This window comes from Vanessa atalanta, chromosome 9 (genome assembly GCF_905147765.1).
Source record: "Vanessa atalanta chromosome 9, ilVanAtal1.2, whole genome shotgun sequence".
Lineage (NCBI taxonomy): Eukaryota > Metazoa > Arthropoda > Insecta > Lepidoptera > Nymphalidae > Vanessa > Vanessa atalanta.
Genome location: NC_061879.1, coordinates 12,395,191 through 12,408,110, shown reverse-complemented (window position 1 = coordinate 12,408,110; position 12,920 = coordinate 12,395,191). Strand labels below are relative to the sequence as shown.

The window sequence follows — 12,920 nt, the reverse complement described above, 5'->3', positions numbered from 1 at the left end:
GCTTGATTAATCTGTGATATTCACAATGGATTTGCGAAAAAATTAGTTTTGGACGTCGACAAAACTGTTATCGGGATTTGGAAGTAAAATTAAAGAGGATAGAAGTAATTAATTGTAACAGTGTTGTATTATAAATAAAGATATATTAAACATAAACTCTTAGTGCACAATATAGCTGAGTTATTAGCAAATCGTATGAAGTACTCCAATCTAAGGTTTATGTGCGTAACTCATGATCATAATTCATTTCTTCCTGGGCAGTCAAGACTCATAATATCACGTGTGTAAATAAGTTAACTTACTTTAGTAAATAAAGGAAACGATCCTTTATTACCAGTGGTATTTAGTATTTAAGCAGTTAGTTATTGTATCAAATTAATTGATTAAATTAACGTTTGATTTCTGTATTAAGATAGTCATAGTATGTTCGATATAATAAATGATTATTGTCACAGTAATTTTCTTGGTATTTTAAAAGAATGTAGTGGGTACGACTTGAAACGAAAAAACTGTTATTAGTTTTGAGATCCCGGTCTTATTTTTTTTTTAGAAGATAATCTTGTGTTATATTCTGTATGTATGTGTGTCGCAAACATTTCTTTAATCTCGAATATCTTAAAGATAAATTATGTTATGACTCAAAGCTAATTTCAATCACCTTAAGATACAATTGACGGTGTGGTCGTAACTACCCATTATGTAGATACTGATGCTGTACGAATGCACCACCAACCATGTGAACTGAGATGTTATGTATCTTGTGACTGTAGTTAGTAGTTACACTGGCTCACCCTTCAAATCCGGAATAGATCGACTATAATCATAAAAAAATTTATAAATACATCGAAATTCGGTTGTCAATATTTCACGAGTGAAATATGAAGTGAATTACAGAATCGCACTGCAGGCGATGTGCAGTTGACTCTCTAGTATTATTAGGTTTGTTTTGACATCTCATATAATAATAAAAAAGCACTCTATTTTTAGCCGACTTTAAAAAGATAGAGGTTATCAATTTGAACTTATTTTTTTGTGTTCCTCGATAGCCGATTTTTCTGGTTTCCTTTTTACTGAAGATTTTGTAGCTTAAATGTGCGGATAAAACTCCTTTGGGTGGGGAATATATTTGGAGACGACTCGTCTTGTTTCATGATAAACATTAAGTAAATTATACTTTGAAAATGGACCAATTTGAATTAAAAAAACAAAAAGATATCCATTAATAAGAGTTCGAAACCAATCATTTATTTCGATTAATTATAGCAATACATATTTTAATTTTCTCTGAATATCAAAAATAAAAATAAAAAACTGTCTTTTTAAATTTTGAAATCATTTTTCTTTACGTTATTGCAAAGAAGAAGGATTAATGTCGCTTCAAAGTTTGCCCATTAGGTCATAAAAATTATTTATTTTAAAATTATAAGCATTTAATAATAAATGAATTATGAGGTATTTAAATCATCATAATAAGAAGAGGATAGATAATCTAAAATTATTATCTATCCTCTTCTATTATCTTTGACAGAAGTCCATGTGAAGTCCACTTGGTAATGGTAACAGCTTGTGACACGTGACTCTAATGGTCCTTTATAAGCCTCGAGTCCGATATAAAGGCCTCTCCTTTTAAAGGAGATTTTTTTTGAAAATTCAGCTGTGCTAGCCAGAGTTTTAAAACCGCAATCGTTCAAGACTATACGTTCTAGACACTTGGTCAACTCAGGTCTTATATTATATATTATTTTAGACCTATTAAAGGTCTAAAATAATATTTTTTTTTATGGAATAGGTAGGCGGACGAGCAAATGAGCCACCTGATGGTAAGTGGTCACCACCGCCCATAGACAATGGCACAGTAAGAAATATGAACAATTTCTTACATCACCAATACGTCACCAACTTTTGGAACTAAGATGTTATGTCCCTTGTACCTGTAGCTTCACTGGCTCACCCACCCTTCAGACCAAACACAACAATACTGATTACTGCTGTTTGGCGGTAGAATAACTGATGAGTGGATGGTATCCAACCCGACGGGCTAGCACAAAGTCCTACCACCTAGTAAAAAAAGTGTAAAAAACATTTTTTTACAGTTTAAATTAAATTGGCTCAAAATATAATTAAAAATTTTAAATTAATGAATGCAATTACGCTGTCAATGAATATGACATCGAGGGGAAAACCAATTGAAATAATTTAAACAATCATTTTAATTTAAGCGTATTTTAATAAACTCGTTCCCATTTTATTCCGTAAATCCTGTAATTGAAAACACAGCTTCAAGCTTACCTCGATTCCAAATTATAATTTCTATCGGTTTAGCTCAATTCTGGTGATGGTGATGACGAATCCATGTAATCTATGCTAGATTACATGGATTCGCGTTTATAATATTAGTATATATAAATACTTTTTTTTACTTAGATATTCTTCTTAAACTTCAGCTACTTGCCTAGTTACCATTAGCTTAGTAGATCTCTAAGACAACATTGACGCAGGGTTCAAATACCGTGTCGGGCGATTATAAATTTAATGAGGCAGAAAGGCAGGTAAAGTCGTTGCGCCTCTTTGATCTCGTTCCAGAATTACAAGAGTGCCCCTGCGCTTGCGCACACTTGTGATCTATATTATCCGCTGCACAGTAGTGAATCCTTGCGATTGTTAAGATACTTTCAGGGCTTAGGAGAAGTTATCGTTATTATTATCTATCATATATAATACCTAAGCTAGGGGGTGCTTTTCAATAATGTTATCGTGTTAGTAATTCGTTTAAAAATTAAATAAATGGTGCATTATAAAAGATACTTTATTCCAATGAGCTTTTGCTCTTTGAAGCGCTATTTTTCAGGATAAATTAAATTTAAAGTTACCATTGGTTGTGTACTACTGTAACTACTAGTTCCACTGAGTAGAATAGAAAAATGTCAGTAGTTCATTTTAAGTTCATTAAATTGATGAATCCTGTGTGATAATCAACGAATACAATGGTACCGTGTGTACAATGTGCCTTATTAATTAATATTTTTATAATAATCTACTTGATTTTATTAAAAAATCCATCCTCGGAAAAATGTATAAATTTTTAGTCGCAAATTTAGTATAACGCTTCAACTTCCCTAGATTGTACAACATCTGTCAACGTTCCAATAATGTCTTATGTGCCTGTAATAAGTAATTACAATAGCTTACTCGCCCTTTAAAACTGAACACGGTAACAAAATATTGCAGTCTAGACGTGACTGGTGATTGGTTGTTGCATATAGCACAAATAAAGCATATCCAGAACTTCACTCTGCCGTTAAGATAAAAAACCGGTCACGCGTTGGTCAGCCTCGTCATTTAGTATACCCTCAATTTACAGTACAAGAAAATGTAAAATACGATGTGACAATAACAAAAAAATATATATTATTATTATAAATAATCTTTGATTACTACATGTATTCCTACGCTACGAGCGTCACCAAAATTATGACCAAGAGTTCCCTACATTGTGCCGTTTTAGATAAGCGTCGTTCTTTTTTCCACAAAATATAAACATACCAATATTATTTATTACATGAAATCCGATGCCGCTTAAAAACATTTCTTTAGCGAATTTCCGAATAATTCAAATTGTGTTTCGTCATGAAATTATTTACGCTAGTCAGAATAGATCCGTAACATAAACGCGCCTGTTTGTTTGTGTGTGTCGTGGGGCAAAATGGCGATATTAAATACGCGAGGAAACCGACAATATATAAATATGCTCAGCCGAGTGAGATAATTACTTCCAAAAATATTACGAGTCGCCAAAAAACTTTTAAAGGATCCCTCTTAGACAGTCCAACGGAATACGTTTGCCAATTTTTATGACGAAATTCGGTTACATCTATTCGAAAGATTAACCGCCTTCTTTATTGGCACTGGTTACCAATATTGACTTTTTAAATATGATTGCGTTATATTTAGTTTAAGTAACCAAAGATATGCCAAACTGGGTTCTCTTAACACATGGATGAAAGGCCACCGCAGCATCCATCTGGCGAATTTATATTCATTGAGATTTTAAGAATTATTAGAAATAAATACTTGACCTATTAATAATACATACAACATACATACAATTAAAGAAACATCATGAGTAATTATAAATTGTTTATTTTAATTATTAATATATAACGAAGCGAACATAGATAAAATCGCTAGATTTTTGATTTTTTAATTTAATTTTAATAAGTAGTACGAAAAATATTTCCATCTCTTTCACGCTTTATATTCAGCGATTCCTTCTATTCGAGAGACAGTAACAAAATATGATCACATTTATTAATAAATATATGCATTAGTAATTTGGTTACGACATTTTGTCACTGTCATACATACGATAATTTATTCCGTTAGAAAGAGACAATAGACATTAATTATATTCGAAATTAGACTGTATTTTAGTCAATGAGACTTTTGTTTTGTCAGTAACATGTTTGACAGATAAAATATATTTTACTTGTTAAAATTCCTAATATTTTTACAATAAAAATAAATGATTGTTATAATTAATATATATATTTTTTTAATTTCTTGCGTTGTCATGGCAGAATTTTTAGTATCACGTGTATCCGGAAATTAATTTAAAAAACAATTACAAAGTTTCACCAGCACAGACAAGCGTGTTATTAAAAATACGACAAAAAACATATTTTTGTGTGTTTATAAATCACATATTGGTTAATATTTGGGCTTTAATGATGCTTTAAGTAAGGAGAGTGCTTTGTTAATAAAAAAATACCATATTATTTCGATATCACTATTTTAAATAAAAACCAATTTCGAGTTTATATCGCGGGCTCCTGGCATGTCTGAGGTACATTTTCAAGCAGGTACATGAGATACTTTTTGACTTTCTGTCCTTATTTACATTATACACACGAAAATGAATTTGTTTATTTGATACGTTACCACGAAATATTTTTATAACATTGTTAGGCTGACGGTCCTACAGACCACGTAATGGTATGAGGTCATACCACTTTACCGCTGCCTATAGAATTGGCGCCGTGCGAAATTTTAACCATTTCTTACAAGCTTGTGAACTGTTAATTCCCCTGTGCATGTACACTGGCTCACCCACCCTTCAAACCGTAATTTCGAATTGTAATTTGGTATGGGAATTGTTTGGGTTCCGGGGATGGACACAGGCTCCTTTTTTATTCAGCCCTATAAATGGGAGATGAAGATTTGTGTGCTAAAAAGTTATATGAATGGAGCGCGGATAGTGCCGCGGGTTCAGCTAGTTTCATGCAAAACGCTTTAGATTTCATTCCGTACAGTAAAAAGACGATTACGGAGTGTTTTTATTGACTTTACTTGAATAGAATACATTTAGTTTTCTATTTTGTTATGTCACGTCTATGTCATTTGCGGTACAATTCGTTATCGGTAAAAGTCAAGTATTTTCGTTACAATGCACGCGTTTATTATTTGGTATGAAGACAATCATTTTATGAGGTCGAAGTTCACCGGTTCGAATCCCTCCATAAATATGAAATTGCTGTCATGTGTGATTTTGTTTATATCGGGTGAAAACGATTTCGGAATGGATGTTATTCACCAATTATAGTTTACTGGGGCTTAAATTAAAATTAACTTACGATAAAAATTAAGCAGATTCTCTATTTTTTCCTTAAAGTACCCACAAAAAAATTGAATTTTCTAAAAATGTGGTCTTAGCGGATAGATTACTTCACACTTTTAGATACAGAAATTTTATCTAGTTAGAACAAAAAAATTAAGGTAGGAAAAATAACAAATGATCTAAGAAGTAGTCAGGCTATGGTTTCTGCTGTAATATGTCGCAAATTTATGTAGTAATATTTAGAATTTGTTATAAAAAAAAATTATCACAGGTTGGCGAACGAGCAAATGATAAGAAATATTAACCATTCCTCACATCTCCAATGCACCACCAACCTTGGGAACTAAGATGTTATATCTCTTGCGCCTGTAGTTACACTGGCTCACTCACCCTTCAAACCGGAACACAATGATACTCAGTACTGCTGTTTGGCGTTAGAATAACCAATGAGTGGATGGTGTCTACCCAGACGTGATTTTCAAAATATAATAATAAATTTGTTTCACGAACACAACATTCATGTTTATTTTACGTTCTCTATTTTATATTTTTTTAGTAAAACTAAAAATATATCTTAAGCATAATTATTTTACTAAGAACGTAATTAATTATCTTTGTAATGTAAAATATATTTACTACACGTTTTCCATTGTACGCATGTCTTGGCAACCTGAGACGACACTAAGCTTTAAACTTCATTATAAATAAAATACCCTTTTTAGTGAATACATTGTTTGCTGTCTTAGAATAATATAAATAAACTAGCGATTCACTCCGCTTTCCACGAATGCAATTTATTAATAAAGATTTTTTTTTAATATAATTTATACCCTATAGCACTCAGAATAATGTAAGTAGCTTTTTACTTGAGAGTCAATTTTTAGAATTATATCATTAGTTGCGGAGTCTACCTTACAACAAACAAACAAATTTTACTTCTTTACTTTTTTTCGACGACCTCCTTGGTCGAGTAGTGTGTACACCGGTTTTCATGGGTACGCCACACCGAGGTCTCGGGTTCGATTCCCGGCCAAGCCAATGTAGAAAAAGTTCAGTAGTTTTCTATGTTGTCTCGGGTCTGGGTGTTTGTGGTACCATCGTTACTTCTGATTTTCCATAATACAAGTGCTTTAGCTACTTACATTGGGATCAGAGTCATGTATGTGATGTTGTCCAATAATTATTTATTTATTTACAATATTAGTATAGATAATACGTCCTGCATAATAACTCTCCGTGGATAGTAGTGTCACAAATGACCAACAGAAACGTTCGACTCAAACGTTACATTAGGCAACGTCGAATCAACTATTCCATCGATATATCATTGTATTTATTCAGCAAATAATACAATCAACCAAAACAAAAACAGTTACTTTAGGACGTGAATAATTTCATATTTAACGCATGCGCGAAATAACACGAGGTTGACATTTATCTTGTGAGTCATTTTCGTGAAATATGTCCGTTGGCAAAATCACTTGCTCTATGTGAAATGTTTAGGTACGCTAGACTTATAAATATAGTTTACAACAAAGCATGACTTCGTACTTTAACCGTGGGAAGGATTTGTGAAAATTCTTTGTTTCTTTTTAGAATTATAATTTAGGTAGGTGACGAGCAAAGGGGCCATCTGATGGTAAGTGGTCACCACCGCCCATAGACTAACTAACATTTATTGTCAATTGTGCCTGTAGTTACACTAGCTCACTCACCCTCCAAACCGGAACACAACAATATTGAGTAGTGCTGTTTGGCGGCAGAATATCTGATGAGTAGGTGGTACTTATCTAAACGGGCTTGCACAAAGCCGTACCACCAAGTAAATATTATTACAGTATTGCTGTGATCTTGTAAGCCAGTGAAATTACGACATCCAAAGTCATAACCTCTTGACGAGCTCCGCGGTCGAAGTGTGTACACCGGTTTTCATGGGTACGCCAATCCGTGGTCCCGGATTCGATTCCCGGCCGAGTCGATGTAGAAAAAGTTCATTAGTTTTCTATGTTGTCTTGGGTCTGAGTGTTTGTGGTAAAGTCAAAGTCAAAATCAAAATTCTTTATTCAATATAGAAGTGTTTACACTTGCTTATTGATACTCAAAAATCTACCACCGGTTCGGAATTTAACACCTCGGACCTGAGAAGAATCGGCGAAAGAAACTCAGCAGGATATTTTTTTTCCCCCACTATAATAGTGCATTACTTCTGATTTTCCATAACACAAGTGGTTTAGCTACTTACATTGGGATCAAAGTAATGTATGTGATGTTGTCCAATATTTATTTGTTTATCTTGGACTTTCTTGATATCATTTGTGTTTATTGTTCATCTCGTGCTCGATGGTGAAGGAGGTAAAAAAAGATCTATGTGTCAGGTGAAGTTCTGCCGCAAGTGTAACCAATCCGCATTGGAGGAGCACAGTAGGTCCAAATGTTATCCATTTGAGAATGACTTATCGCACCTGTAAGGCATTTACAGCCGCATTTTAAATTTATATTTAATAATAAGGATACTTATTCATCACGAGAACTGTTAAAAAAGAAACAAAAATCATCTTAGTAAATGAATTGAAAGAAACAGCTGGAGAACATATCGTGGACCCGGCTAGTAGCTGATTATCAGTCCGCAGGAATTCTGCTAATATATCGTATCATTCGCATACTTAGAACTCTTTTTATAAAACAAAATGCAGAAGGAATACAAACAACATTAAAGTGAAGCAACAAAAACGAATACAAAATGAAGTGCGAATCGACTCGTTAGCTAAGACGTCAAAAGTACTGCTACTTTTATTATTTATATATTTAAACAAATTTTTAATTACTTACACACACCTGGGATTTTGTATTCGCTTTTGACTTTGTATTCGCTTTTATTACTTCACTTTTAATGTTTCATGCCCTCCTTCTGCCTTGTATTATAAAGCCTGAGACGTAGAACAAAATTTATGCAAAAATATTAACAGAAAAATTTAATATTTTAATCAAAATTTTGAAAAAAAAGTACGAATACCAACAAATAACAACTTCTAGTAGATGAACTTACATTCAGAAATAGGTACACATATATCGGCTATGCAGTTCGACTTTACAGATTTCAATCATGTAATTAACTAACATAACTTTGTATTTTAAACGTTGGAAAAGAGTAACTACTGATTTTGTTGTCAATTCTTCTCGGTAGATTCTACATTCCGAACCGGTGGTAGCTTTACTTGATATAGTTCTGTAAAATGACAATTCAAAAGCCCACTTGAATAAAGTGTATTAGGATTTTGATTGTTATGCCCATCTATGGCATGGCAGATTACGTTTTATTCCCTTTCTAACTTTTTAAGTTTGTATAAAACGAATCTCGGCCAATGAATGAGTCAAAGAAAAGCTTTATAAATTTACACAAAACACATTCTTAGTTTTTTATAAAACAGTTCCCTTCAAAGTTTATATCCATTGTTATTTGGGCTGTTAAAGACTAAATTTTGAGAATTAATTATTTCAAATCATTTTAATTTACGTAAGAATTATTAACATTGAGGTCTTACTGTATGAAAAAATATACTTAGTTATAACAAGGAGATAAAATATACTTAAATCGAATGAAAATATACTACATTAAAAAGAGGATTTAAGGCGCTTTTGAATTGTCATTTTACAAAATTCCTCTAGAACCTACATTCTACCGAATAAAACCGGCAAGAAACTCAGTAGTTACTTCCGTCACTTAAATATACATGATAGATATGTTAATTAAACGCACGCGTTGCGTATTTATTAATGCCATATATATAATATAATATTCATTACTCTTACTCGTTATTATTTCCGGTAATAAATTTAACGAACAAAAGTTGAATTATTCAACTGTTCAACGATACTTGTATTTAGACGGGTGTGTGTTTTTAATTAATTATTGAATAGGCGTCGCTAGTCTATTTAAAACGTCTTATAAACGCGACAACTGTTTAGCAGCCATTCACATTTCGTTACGTTGGCTGCATACTCAAGTTCCTTGGGCTTGAGAATGGTAATTGTTTAATTATTCATCGTATAAATTGTTTTCTGTTATCAATGGTTTTTTTTTTTGTCTGGACTGATCGTTTCATAAAGTTATCATGTATGGACACGGCTTTATCGGAGTGTTCTATTTTTGAAAAACATTAAATTACACTATATATTTTTCTTTAATTTAATTGGATTCGACGACGACTTCTTCATGGACTCAGTATGTGTCCGTCGGTGCTTTAAACTTAATTGAACTGTTACTAGGAATATTTGCACCTGTATTCCTTTTTTTAAATTATTACTTATATCTTCTATTTCTTATTTCTTCGTTCATCATTTTAATGCACATACAATTTATCTTTTAATCCGTTCAATTTCAATGTATTTCTGTTTATTTCCGAACCGATGGTAGATTAAGGACAATGAGGGTCTTATTGTGAGGAAGGTCTTGTGCATAGACGTGGATGGATATAGGAGGAAGGAGACGACCAAAGAAACGTTGGATGGATTGTGTGAAAGACGATATGTTTAGAAATAATATTACTTGTAAGATGACGTCAGACAGAGAAGTATGGAAGAAGACATGCTGTGCCGAACCCAAATAAAATTGTGATAAGGGCAGGAGGATGATGATGAATTGTAGATATAGGACAATCAATAATTTAGTGTAACGCTTCTATATCGAATAGAGATTTTGCCTTTGTTGTGTTCCGGCTTAAAGGGTGTTTGGGCCAGTATAACGTCAAATACAATGGACATAACATCGTCGTTCCCAAGGTTGGTGGCGCATTGGTGATATTAAGGATGGCTATAATTTTTTACATCGCCAATGTCTATGACTGACCAGACTGACTTACCATCAGTTGACCTGTTTGCCTGTCCGTACCTATATCATACAAAAAAAAACTTTCGATTACTTTACTATGACTTTAATAATGTTTTACGAAACTCTTGCGAAACATAACATGTCGCTTGTCGTTTGTCTCGACTTTCCCACGATGTTTAGAACAAACACAGCGATTGCCATGTGCGCGTAGCATGTAGCCAAATGTTCATGGACATAAATAACTTTACTAACCTTAAAATTAAATAAACATTCTTTGATCGTTAAACGAAAAAAAAACTAGTAAGTTAAAAGAGGATTCACACTATTTTAGTTAACCTAGTTGACAAATATTTGTTTCTCAAAAATGCACATATATTTTTCTTGAAGCAACGAAAGTTTAATTCAAAACGTGTCAAAACGTGTCAAAAAATTGAAGCAATATTCAGTTCGATTGACATTCTATTTAGGATTCTAATCGCTTTCATAAAATTATATAATGATATATGTAAATCAAGTATGTATTATATCTAATTATATTTATTAATTTTCCTATTATGTACAAATATTATATCTAAAATAGCTCGTAAATATATACCTAATTTATTTAAATAGTGTACCTACTTTCATTCATAATTAATTTAATTTTCTTTTCTGTTTAATATTAATTACAAACAAAAATATATAAACATATATTTATTATAAAATCTCGATATTTATTGAAATAAATTAAAGAAACAATTTGTTGTAAATAGCAGGTCAATAAGCTGCGTCTAGTCGTAAGTTGTAAATCACATTACGAGTTAAATTTAACTGTCGCCGAGACATTAACGCGGCTAACTGTTGAGTAAGCACTATTGTTTGGTATTTTATTAATGCATAAAATATACTTATAAATTAGCATATTTTTATTCGATAGTATGATTTTTAATTTAACTGTTATCGCCTTTTGTCAAAATTCGGACGTTTTCTATGTTTTTTTTAAAGAATAGTAGCAATACCCCATTTTGTGTACAATATGTAATGTGTATACCCCAATGGGGTCGAGCTCAAGGATTTAAGATCGAACCTGCGACTTTTTACATCGTGAGGCAACCCGTAAACCATTGCGCTATTGACGCTTATATCTCGTTTGCTGTTAAAAAAATACTAAATAAAATGTAGATTTTCACTATTCATAGTAATATTGTGTATATTAGATTATGCAAACGGAACTTTTTGTTAACTCATCTTTCGATCTAGTTTTTTTGTGTTATTTCTTAAAAGAGGTTTTACATATACATATAAAACCTCTTTTTTATATTTAACGAACTTTGTTGTTGTGTTTTGTTTTTAATGATACGTATAGAAACTAAATAAAATGATAATGATAAATCTGTCAACGGTATTAAAACAATCATCGACCCGACCGAAACATGTCGGACAGAAGGATGATAGATTCGTCTGAAACAAACACTGCGATAGGGTAACATTGACACAACATGTCGCTCGTAATTAAAAATTAGTTAACAATAAAAAATAAATTATTATTCTTCAGATTCCTCATTATTTTTCTGTCCTTACCTTAGAGAGATCTTTTCACATACAAAGGCGCGCCCCTCCACAATAAAGTAATACTATGAGGGAGTGACGTTCATTCTTACAAAATGACTTAGTGTGCGTAAAATAATTAATAGTAAAGTCAACAAAAAATTAAAAACATATATTTATATATATTTTGTTATAAAATTATTAATTTAACATGGAGCGGCGTTCGTGAGTAAATAGATCTGCTAATATCCATCAAATGTATTTTTATTATTTACCAAGATCTTAACAAAACATATTTATATAATTTTACAACTCTAAGTCAACAACGCAGGATATATTATAATGTATATTTGTGTACGCAAAAACAGGCGCACTTTTCCGACCAGAAAGAGTTCAAGCGCAGGACCGACGGCTTTACGTGCTGTCCGAGGCACAAGAGTGTACAAACATCCAACTTCTAGACTCCGGACTGATATTTTCCTAATAAGACGTTCGTGTATATAATCGTGTATATTCATATTGTCGTGTTCTAAGATATTTAATTTAACTATCGTACTTATAAGTTTATATATAATGGTAAATGTAAACTTATATTAAATCAAATACAATCCAAATTTATACTTTATTCAAGTAGGCTTTTACAAGCACTTTGGACTTCGTCATTTAACAAACTATTTAAAGTAAAGCTATCTATAATATAATCGGAATGTAGATTCTACCGAGAAGAACCGGCAAGAAACTCAGTAGTTACTCTTTTTCAACATCTATAAATATAGCCATATTAGTTAAATACAATTATACAACGCATATATATAAGTATATATACGTTGCCTGGAAGTCAACAAACATTAACTCCACGCTTTTTTATCAGCTATATAATCTATATAGATGATAAAAAAGCATTATAACTACGATTAAGCATTATACTCGCAGTCGATGAATTTGAATTGA

The 12,920-nt window shown here is 32.0% G+C and overlaps 1 protein-coding gene across 1 annotated transcript in view; it reads left to right on the top strand.

The window, feature by feature from the left end:
• Positions 1–12,920, top strand: part of LOC125066503 — a 36,808-nt gene that overhangs the window by 1,049 nt on the left and 22,839 nt on the right. The gene's annotated exons all lie outside the window — the stretch shown is intronic.